Genomic DNA, 12,173 nt, shown 5'->3' with positions numbered 1-12,173 from the left:
ACACACACACACACACACTACTAAACAAAGAGAATAAATACCAGTAATAACCATTAATTTACTGATAGGAAGGAACTCTGCTAAAGTTATTATATGAATTGACTAAAACTATCGGCTACCTGGGGAGGTTTGGACACTATTTATGTGAGGATGAGAACATTTAGGATAGATTGGATGTTTCTCCAAATTCAAACAGCAGTGGTAGATCCAAGATTTAAAATTTGATTTCAAAATTTTCCATATAATACCTCTTAGGCAGGCCTTTTACCATTTCATCTTTAAAATCTTCACTGTTTTTAGAAATGAGGTGCTTCATTTTGTAAATTGTGGTTTTAGTCCCTTTGCTCATGTTTCTAGTGGATAGGATGTCTTGATCTAGTAAATATATGACTCCTTTCTCATTTGGATAAATTGCTTTTTGTGGCTCTTCTATTAATAGCTATTCTGGGAATCAAGAAGGTATAACTGGGGATGCAATGCTGCCAGAATTAGGGAAGCTTTCTCTTCTTTTCAATCTCTCAGAACCACCTGAGATTATTAGAACATTTCCCACATGATGTGCATCTATTTTATGTATCTCTATTTTTTTTTTTAATTTCACTTATTTACTTTTGCCTGTGCTGGGTCTTCTTTGCTTCAGGGCTTTACTCCAGTTTTGGCGAGTGGGAACTTCTCTCTAGTTGTGGTGCATGGGCTTCTCATTGTGCTTGCTCCCCTTGCTGTGAAGCACTGGCTCTAGGGTGGGTGGGCTCAGTAGTTGTGGCTCCTAAGCTTTAGAGCAAAGGCTCAATAGTTGCAACACATGGGCTTATCAGCTCTGAGGCATGTGGGATCTTCCTATATCAGGGATCGAACCTGTGTTTCCTGTATTGGCAAGTGGCCTCTTTACCACTGAGCCATCAGAGAAGCCCTATCTCTATTTCTTGAACTAAGTTTTTCGTTGTTTAGTCACTCAGTCATGTCCAACCCTTTGTGACCCATGGACTGCAACATGCCAGGCTTCCCTGTCCTTCACCATCTCCTGGAGTTTGCTCAAACTCATGTCCTTTGAGTTAGGGTGCCATCCAACCTTCTCAGCCTCTGTTGTCCCTTTCTCCTCCTGCCTTCAATCTTTCCCAGCATCAGGGTCCTTTCCAAAGAGTCAGCTCTTTGCATCAGGTGGCCAAAATATTGGAGCTTCAGCTTTAGCACTAATCCTTCGAATGAATATTCAGGATTGATTTCCTTTAGGACTGACTGTTTTGAACTCCTTGCAGTCCAAGGGACTCTCAAAAGTCTTCTCCAACACCACAGTTTGAAAGCATCAATTCTTCTGTGTTCAACCTTCTTTATGGTCCAACTCTCACATCCATACATGACTACTGGAAAAAAACCATAGGTTTGACTAGATGGACCTTTGTAGGCAAAGTAATGTCTATGTTTCTTAATATGCTGTTTAGGATTGTAATAATTTTTCTCAAAGGAGCAAGCATCTTTTCATTTCATGGCTGCACTCAACATCTGCAGTGATTTTGGAGCCCACAGAAATAAAATCTGTCACTGTTTCCATTGTTTCCCCACCTATTTGCCATGAAGTGATGGGATGAGATGTTATGATCTTAGTTTTATGAATGTTGAGCTTTAAGTCAATTTTTTCACTCTCCTCTTTCATCTTCATCAAGAGGCTGTTTAGTTTGTCTTTGCTTTCTGCCATAAAGGTGGTATTATCTGCATATCTGAGGTTTTTTATGTTTTTCCAGGCAATCTTGATTCCAGTTTGTGCTTCATCCAGTCCAGCATTTCTCATGATGTACACTACATATAAGTTAAATAAGCAGGGTGACAATATACAGCCTTGATATACTCCTTTCCCAACATGGAACCAATCCATTGTTCCATGTCTGATTCTGTTGCTTCTTGACCTGCATACAGATTTCTCAGGAGGCTGGTAAAGTGGTCTGGTGTTCCCATCTTTTTAAGAATTTCCTGCAGTTTGGTGTTATTCACACAAAGGCTTTAGCGTAGTCAATAGAGCAGAAGTAAATGGTTCTTTTTCTGGAACGCTCCTGCTTTTTCTATGATCCAATGGATGTTGGCAATTTGACGTCTAGTTCTTCACCTTTTTCTAAATCCAGCTTGTGGATCTGGAAGTTTACAGTTCATACATCATTAAAATCCACCTTGGAGGATTTTGAGCATTATTTTGCTAGCATTTGAAATGAGTGCAAATGTGTGGTAGTTTGAATATTCTTTGGCATTGCCTTTCTTTGGTATTGAAATGAAGACTGACCGTTTCCAGTCCCGTGGTCACTGCTGAGTTTTCCAAATTTGCTGGTATATTGAGTGTAGCACTATTACAACATCATCTTTTAGTATTTGAAATAGCTCAGCTGGAATCCCATCATCTCCACTGCTTTGTTCATAGTGATGCTTCCTAAGGTTCACTTGACTTCACATTCCAAGATGTCTGACTCTAGGTTAGTGGTAACACCACGGTGGTTATCCAGATCATTAAGATCTTTTTTGTATAGTCCTTCTGTGTATTCTTGCCACCTCTTCTTAATATCTTCTGCTTTTGTTAGGCCCATAGCATTTCTGTCCTTTTTTGTATGCATCTTTGCATGAAATGTTCCCTTGTAATCTCTAATTTTTTTGACAAGATCTCTAGTCTTTCCCATTCTGTTATTTTCCTCTGTTTCTTTACATTGTTCACTTAGGAAGACTTTCTTATCTCTTCTTGTTGAATTTGCATTCAGATGGGTGTATCTTTCCATTTTTCCTTTGCCTTTTGCTTCTCTATGAAAAGGCTAAATGATATGACACTGAAAGATAAACTCTCCAGGTTGGTAGGTGCCCAATATCCTACTGGAGAAGAATGGAGATTCTTCTTGGATCCAAGCTCCAAGAATGGAGCTTCAGAAGGAATGAAGATGCTGAGCCAAAGTGGAAACATATGTGTTTGGTGGTGAAAGTAAACTCTGATGCTGTAAAGAACAATATTGCATAGGAATCTGTAATGTTAGGTCCATGAATCAAGGTAAATTGGAAGTGATTAAACAGGAGATGGCAAGAGTGAACATCAACATTTTAAGAATCAGTGAACTAAAATGAATGGGAATGCGTGAATTTAATTCAGATGACCATTATATCTACTACTGTGACAAATAGATGGGGAAACAATGGAAACAGTGAGAGACTTTATTTTGGGGGGGCTCCAAAATCACTGCAGATAGTGACTGCAGCCATGAAATTAAGACGCTTGCTCCTTGGAAGAAAAGTTATTACAATCCTAGACAGAATATTTAAAAGCAGAGACATTACTTTGCCAACAAAGGTCCATCTAGTCAGAGCTATGGTTTTTCCAGTAGTCATGTATTGATGTTAGCTGGATTACACAGAAAGCTGAGCACCGAAGAATTAATAGTTTTGAACTGTGGTGTTAGAGAAGACTCTTGAGAGTCCTTGGACTGCAAGGAGATACAACTAGCCCATCCTAAAGGAAATCAATCCTGAATATTCATTGGAAGGGCTGATGCTTAAGCTGAAGTTCTAATATTTAGGCCCCCTGATGAGAATAACTGAATTGTTGGAAAGACACTGATGCTTGGAAAGACTGAAGGCAGGAAGAGACAGGGATGACAGGGGATGAGATGGTTGTTTGGTATCACCAATTCGATAGACATGAATTTGAGTAAGCTCTGGGATTTGGTGATAGACAGGGAAGCTTGGCATGCTGCAGTCAATGGGGTTGCAAAGAATCAGTCACAATTGAGCAACTGAACTGACGGTGGGCAGTAATCCCTTAGAAGAAAAGGAGTATCCTTCATAGTCAACAAAAAGTCCAAAATGCAGCACTAGGGTATAATCTCAAAACAACAGAATGATCTCTGTTCATATTCAAGGCAAATCATTCAGTGTCAGAATAATCCAAGTCTATGCCCCAACCACTAATGCTGAAGAACCTGAAGTTGAATGGTTCTATGAAGACCCTCAAGACCTTCTAGAACTAACATAAAAAAAAAAAAATTTCCTTCTCATCATAGGGAACTGGAATGCAAAAGTGGAAAATCAGGAGATACCTGGAGTAACGGTTAAGTTTGACCTTGGAGTACAAAATGAAGCAGAGCAAAAGCTAACTGCGTTTTGCCAAGAGAACACACTGGTCATAGAAAACACCCTTTCCAACAACACAGTAGATGACTCTACACATGGACATCACCAGATGGTCAATACTGAAATCAGATTGATTATATTCTTTGCAACCAAAGATGGAGAAGCTCTATACACAAGTTTGGGAGCTGACTGTCTTAGTTCATGGACTCCTTATTGTCAAGTTCAGACTTAAGTGGAAGAAAGTAGGGAAACCTACCAGACCATTCAGGTATGACCTACATCAAGTCCCTTACAAATATACAGTAGTGAATGTGACAAAGATTCAAGGGATTAAATCTGATAGACAGAATGCCTAAAGAACTGTGGACGGAGGTTTGTAACATTGTAGAGGAGGTGGTGATCAAAACCATTCCCAAGGAAACAAAAGTGCAAAAAGACAAAATGGTTGTCTGAGGAGGCCTTACAAATAGCTGAGGTTTTTATACTTATTTAAATACAGGACAGAAAATGGTCACACTTTAATGAAGGCCCAAGTTCACATTTCCCAGGCAGGCTTACCAACCGGACTATGAATGTTCTTTATTCTTTAGGGTAAAGATAATTTGATTGGCAGCTTTATTTCTAGAGTGTTCTTCCCCGCCCCCCCTCATTTTGGTGGTTAGGAATGAGAAGGGGCTTCCCTGGTGGCTTAGACAATAAAGAATTTGTCTGCAATGCGGGAGACCTGGGTTTGATCCCTGGGTTGGGAAGATCCCCTGGAGAAGGCAGTGGCAAGGCATACCAGTATTCTTCCTGGAGAATCCCATGAACAGAGGAGCCTGGTGGGCTACAGTTCATGGGGTCACAAAGAGTTGGACACTTTGTGAGCGACCAACACTTTCACTTTCTTTCAGGGATGAGAAGAGTCTGGTAGCATTGTGCCCCTAACAGGACAAAATATGCTCTGTGTTGTGGGTGTTTTGTGGCTGATGAACAGTTCTGCCTGTTGACTATTTGACCCCACATACATTAAAGTGACCCTTAAAAGACAGAAACCAGAATGTTAACGTACATATGAAGATAAGGAGAATCCCTGTGAGTAGGATCCATGTCTAGTCACAGGATGCCTCAAAATTCACAGGATGGAATCAAAATTCATGATGAGCAAAGAACAGAATTTGACCAAGGGACTCCTTAGGCCCTAAAGTCTCAGTTGTGGTAAGGAGTCCACCTCTTTCTTCAACTCTCTGACACTGTCTGTCATCACCCTCCCTGTGCTCTTCGCTCACCACACTGGAAATATATTGAGCCTGGAATGTCTGAAATGAGAACCTTCCTCAGATCCTTTGCACTGTCTCTTCCCTGCAGGGCACACACTTCCCCAGATAACTCTTTGTCTGCCAACTATTTTTCCTTGAGGTTTATGTACAAATATCCCCCTGCTTTTCAGTCTCCTGAACTCAGAATGAAAATAGCAAAACCACCCACTCTCTCTTATGTTTGCTTTTGCTTGACATACATTTATAATTGCAGCATTTTCAACATGTTGCTTATGTCCATTTATATAAAAATTAATCATAGTATTTTAAAATTTTAGTCTTTACCACCACACGTGAGAAGAGGCAATGATACACAATTTTCAGGATTTCTTCTTCTGGGATTATCAAAGGAACCAGAACTGCAGCCCGTCATATTTGGGCTCTTCCTATCCATGTACCTGATCACTGTGCTTGGAAACCTGCTTATCATCCTGGCTGTCAGATCAGACTCATGTACTTCTTCCTCTCCAACCAGTCCTTTGTAGACATCTGTTTCACCTCCACCACCATCCCAAAGATGCTGTGAAACATCCAGACCGAGAGCAAAGGTATCACCTATGAAGGCTGCATCACCCAGATGTATTTTTCCATGCTCTTTGTTTGTTGGGACAACTTTCTCCTGGCTTCAATGGCCTGTGTCCACTTCTTCACCATCTGTCACCCCCTGCACTACAATATCATCCTGAACCCCCAGCTCTGTGGACTGCTGATGCAGGTGTCCTGGATCTCAAGTGTCCTAAATTCCTTGTTACAGAGGTTAATGATGTTGTGATTGTCTTCTGTACAGACATGGAAATACCCCACTTTTTCTATGATCCCAATCAGATGTTCAAACTGTGATTTTGAAACCCAAGAAAATAAAAATCTGTCACTACTTACACTCAGATTATAACTGGGAGATCACTAATCTCTATGAACCCCATTTCTACAATGGAAAACCGAGTTCATAATAGTAATACTTCACAGAATGACATTTTCTAAAAGATAAATCATACAATCTCTAGGAGATGCTAAGATCTAAATATACCTCTAACAATTAACAAACACGTTTTAAGGAGGAACAAAAATAGCCAGTCTTGTGCTAGAAGATGAAAAGTGTAAATGTTCTGGCAGTATCATCATAAATCCAAGCTGTGTGTTTGCCAAGGTTTTATATTAAAGTGACACTGTTAGTTCACTTCAGTTCACTCAGTCATGTCCAACTCTTTGTGACCCCATGAACTGCAGCACACCAGTCCTCCCTGTCCATCACCAACTCCCGGGGTTCACCCAAACCCATGTCCATCAAGTCAGTGATGCCATCCAACCATCTCATCCTCTGTCATCCCATTCACCTGCCCTCAAACTTTCCCAGCATCAGTGTCTTTTCCAATGAGTCAGCTCTTTGCATCAGGTGGCCAAAGTATTGGAGCTTCAGCTTCAACATCAGTCCTTCCAATGAACACTGAGGACTGACTTCTTTTAGGATGGACTGGTTGGATCTCCTTGCAGTGCAAGGGACTCTCAAGAGTATTCACCAACACCACAGTTCAAAAGCATCAATTCTTCGGCACTCAGCTTTCTTTATAGTCCAACTCTCACATCCATACATGACCCCTGGAAAAGCCATAGCCTGGATTAGATGGAGCTTTGTTGACAAACTAATGTCTCTACTTTTCAATATGTGGTCTAGGTTGGTCATAACTTTCCTTCCAAGGAGTAAGCGTCTTTTAATCTCGTGGCTGTAATCACCATCTGCAGTGATTTTGGAACCCAGAAAAATAAAGTCAGCCACTGTTTCCACTGTTTCCCCATCTATTTCCCATGAAGTGATGGGATCAGATGCCATGATCTTAGTTTTCTGAATGTTGAGCTTTAAGCCAACTTTTTCACTCTCTTCTTTCACCTTCATCAAGAGGCTCTTTAGTTCTTCACTTTCTGCCATAAGGGTGGTGTCATCTGCATATTTGAGGTTATTGATATTTCTCCCGGCAAACTTGATTCCACCTTGTGCTTCTTCCAGCCCAGTGTTTCTCATGATGTACTCTGCATATAAGTTAAATAAGCAGGGTGACAATATACAGCCTTGACGTACTCCTTTTCCCATTTGGAACCAGTCTGTTGTTCCATGCCCAGGTCCAACTGTTGCTTCCTGACCTGGATACAGGTTTCTCAAGAGGCAGGTCAGGTATTCCCATCTCTTTCAGAATTTTCCACTGTATATTGTGATCCACACAGTTGAAGACTTTAGCATAGTCAATAAAGCAGAAATAGATGTTTTTCTGGAATTCTCTTGCTTTTTTGGTGATCCATCAGATGTTGGCAATTTGATCTCTGGGTTCCCTGCCTTTTCTAAAACCAGCTTGAACATCTGGAAGTTCACATTTCATGTATTGCTGAAGCCTGGCTTGGAGAATTTTAAACATTACTAGCCTGTGAGATGAGTGCAATTGTGCGGTAGTTTGAGCATTACTTGGCATTGCCTTTCATTGGGATTGGAATGAAAACTGACCTTTTCCAGGCAACGGGACTGGAAATTCTCCAAATTTGCTGGCATATTGAGTGCAGGCTTTTCACAGCATCATCTTTCAGGATTTGAAATAGCTCTACTCTAAGGCCCACTTGACTTCACATTCCAGGATGTCTTGCTCTAGGTAAGTGATCACACCATTGTGATTATCTGGGTCTTGAAAATCTTTTTTTTTACAGTTTTTCTGTGTATTCTTGCCACCTCTTCTTAATATTGTCTGATTCTGTTAGGTCCATACCATTTCTGGCCTTTATCGAGTCCATCTTTCCATGAAATTTTCCCTTGGTATCTCTAATTTTCTTGAAGAGATCTCTAGTCTTTCCCATTCTGTTGTTTTCCTCTATTTCTTTGCATTGATCACTGAGGAAGGCTTTCTTATCTCTCCTGGCTATTCTTTGGAACTTAACATTCAGATGCTTATATCTTTCCTTTCACCCTTTGCTTTTCACTTCTCTTCTTTTCACACCTATTTGTAAGGCCTTCTCAGACAGCCATTTTCTTTTTTGCATTTCTTTTCCATGGGGATTGTCTTCATCCCTGTCTCCTGTACAATGTCATGAACCTCTGTCCATAGTTCACCAGGCACCCTGTCTATCAAATCTAGACCCTTAAATCTATTTGTCACTTTGACTGTATAGTCATAAGGGATTTGATTTAGGTTATACCTGAATGGTCTGGTGGTTTTCCCTACTTTCTTCAATTTCAGTCTGAATTTGGCAATACAGAGTTCATGATCTGAGCCACAGTCTTCAGCTGCAAAGAATATAATCAATCTGATTTCGGTGTTGACCATCTGGTGATGTCCATGTGTGGAGTCTTCTCTTGTGTTGTTGGAAGAGGGTGTTTGCTATGATCAGTGTGTTCTCTTGGCAGAACTCTATTAGCCTTTCCTCTGCTTCATTCTGTACTCTAAGGCCAAATTTGCCTGTTACTCCTGATGTTTCTTCACTTCCTACTTTTGCATTCCAGCTCCCTATAATGAAAAGCACATCTTTTTTGAGTTAGTTCTAAAAGGTCTTGTAGGTCTTCATAGAACCGTTCAACTTCAGCCTCTTCAGTGTTACTGGTTGGGGCATAGGCATGGATTACCATGATATTGAATGGTTTGCCTTGAGATCATTCTGTCTTTTTTGAGATTGCATCCAAGTACTGCATTTCAGACTCTTTTGTTGACTATGATGCTTACTCTGTTCCTTCTAAGGGATTCCTGCCCACAGCAGTATACATAGTGGTCATCTGAGTTAAATTCACCCATTCCAGTCCATCTTAGTTCACCGATTCCTAGAATGTCAATGTTCACTCTTGCCATTTCCTGTTTGACCACTGCCAATTTACCTTGATTCATGGACCTAACATTCCAGGTTCCTATGCAATATTGCTCTTTACTGCATCAGACATTGCTTCTATCAGAAGTCACATACACAACTGGGTTTTGTTTTTGCTTTGGCTCCATCCCTTCATTCTTTCTGGAGTTATTTCTCCACTGATCTCCAGTAGCATATTGGGCACTTACCGACCTGGGGAGTTCCTCTTTCAGTATTCTATCATTTTGCCTTTTCATATTGTTCATGGGGTTCTCAAGGCAAGAACACTGAAGTCGTTTGCCATTCCCTTCTCCAGTGGACCACATTCTGTTAGACCTCTCCACCATGACCCGTCCGTCTTGGGTCACCCCACGCATCATGACTTAGTTTCACTGAGTTAGACAAGTCTGTGGTCCATGAGAACTAGTTTCCCAATAACCTGGTTCCAACTGAGCAGATTCCCAACTCAGGTAAATAAACTTATCCTACAAACAAATGAACTAATCCAACTAGGATAGGCTTACCCCCATAAGAACTATTTCCCCAGTGAACCAGTTCCAGCTCAGGTACAGTCCAACAACAATTCCCTTCCCTAACAGGGTATCCCAATCAAGTTGGATTGCCCTCCAAAGGAAAAGTCCAAATTGAGGTGGGGGAATGTTACCAGTGTGCACACTGTAGAGACTTACCCTACAAAATTTAGTCTGACAAACGTCAGTTTCTTGCCTCAACTGCCAAGCACTGGGGAAGCTGGTGCCATGTAAGGAAATCTTGGAATTACCTTGAATGTAAATGGGTTGAATGCCTGAACCAAAAGACAAAGACTGGCTGAATGGACATAAAAACAAGACCTGTATTTATGCTGTCCACAAGAGACCCACTTCAAAACAAGGGACACCTACAGACTGAAAGTGAAGGGCTGGAAAAAGATATTTCACAGAAATGGAGACCAAAAACAAAACAAAACAAAACAAAACAGGCAATAGTCATATCAGTAAAATAGACATTAAAATAAAGGATGTTAAAAATGACAAAGAAGGACACTTCACAATGATCAAACGATCAATCCAAGAAGTAGATATAACACTCATATGTACACCCAATATAGGAGCACTGCAATAAGTAAGGCATTATGAAACAAGTATGAAAGGGGAAATTAACAATAACACAATAATAATGGGAGACTTTAATACCCCACTCACACGTATGGATAGATCAACTAAACAGAAAATTTACAAGGAAACACAAATTTTAAATGACACAATGGACCAGTTAGACCTAATTGATATCTATAGGACATTCACTGCAAAAGAATGAATTTCACCATTTTCTCAAGTGCACACAGAACCTTCTCCAGGACAGATCACATTCCGGGCCATAAATATAGCCTTGGTAAATGCAAAAAAAAAAAAAAAAATTGAAATCATTCCAAGCATCTTTTCTCACCATAATGCAGTAAAATTAGATGTCAATTACAGGAAGAAAACTATTAAAAATTGCAAAATATGGAGGCTAAACAACACACTTCTGAATAACCAACAAATCACAGAACAAATAAAAAAAGAAATCAAACATGCATAAAAGCAAAGGAAAATGAAAACACAACAACCCAAAACCTATGGGACACTGTAAAAGCAATGCTAAGGGGAAGATGCTTAGCAATACAGGCATACCTCAAGAGAGAAGAAAAATGTCAAATAAATAACCTACCTCTACACCTAAAGCAACTAGAAAGGAGGAAATGAAGAACCCCAGGGTTAGTAGAAGGAAAGAAATCTTAAAAATTAGGGCAGAAATAAATGCAAAAGAAACAAAACAGATCATAGCACAAACCAACAAAGCTAAAAGCTGGTTCTTTGAGAAGACAAACAAAATTGACAAACCGTTAGCCAGACTCATCAAGAAACAAAGGCAGAAGAATGAAATCAACAAAACTAGAAATGAAAATGGAGAAATCACAACAGACAACACAGAAATACAAAGGATCATAAGAGACTACTATCAGCAACTATATGCCAATAAAATGGACAACTTGGAAGAAATGGACAAACTTTTAGAAAAGCATAACTTTCAAAAACTGAACTAGGAAGAAATAGAAAATCTTAACAGACCCATCACAAGCATGGAAATTGAAACTGTAATCAGAAGTCTTCCATCTAACAAAAGCCTAGGACCAGACGGCTTTACAGCTGAATTCTACCAAAAATTTAGAGAAGAGCTAACACCTATCCTACTCAAACTCTTCCAGAAATTTGCAGAGGAAGGTAAACATCCAAACTCATTCTATTAGGCCACCATCACCCTAATGCCAAAGCCAGACAAAAATGCCACACAAAAAAAGAAAGAAAGAAATCTACAGGCCAATATCACTGATGAACTTAGATGCAAAAATCCTTATCAAAAGTCTAGTAAACAGAATACAACAACATATTAAAAAGATCATACATCATGAACAAGTGGACTTTATCCCAGGAATGCAAGGATTCTTTAATGTTCACAAATCAATCAAGGTAATATAGCAAATTAACAAACTGAAAGATAAAAGCCATGTGATTATCTCAATAGATGCAGAAAAAAACCTTTGACAAGATTCAATATACATTTATTACAAAAAGCCTCCAGAAAGGAGGAATAAAAGGAACATACTTCAACATAATAAAAAGTATATACGGTAAACCCACAGCAAATATTATCCTCAATGGTGAAAAACTGAAAGTATTTCCCCTAAAGTCAGGAACAAGACAAGGGTGCCCACTCTCACCACTACCATTCAACATAGTTTTAGAAATATTGGCCACAGCAATCAGAGCAGAAAAATAAATAAAAAGGAATCCAGATTGGAAAAGAAGAAGTAAAATTCTCATTGCTTGCAACGGACATGATCCTCTACATAGAAAAATGTAAAGATTCTACCAGAAAATTACTAGAGCTAATCAATGAATATAGTAAAGTTGTAGGGCATAAAATTAG

Source organism: Cervus canadensis, chromosome 4, assembly GCF_019320065.1.
Source record: "Cervus canadensis isolate Bull #8, Minnesota chromosome 4, ASM1932006v1, whole genome shotgun sequence".
NCBI classification, from domain to species: Eukaryota; Metazoa; Chordata; class Mammalia; order Artiodactyla; family Cervidae; genus Cervus; species Cervus canadensis.
Note: the sequence above shows the minus strand (reverse complement) of the source record.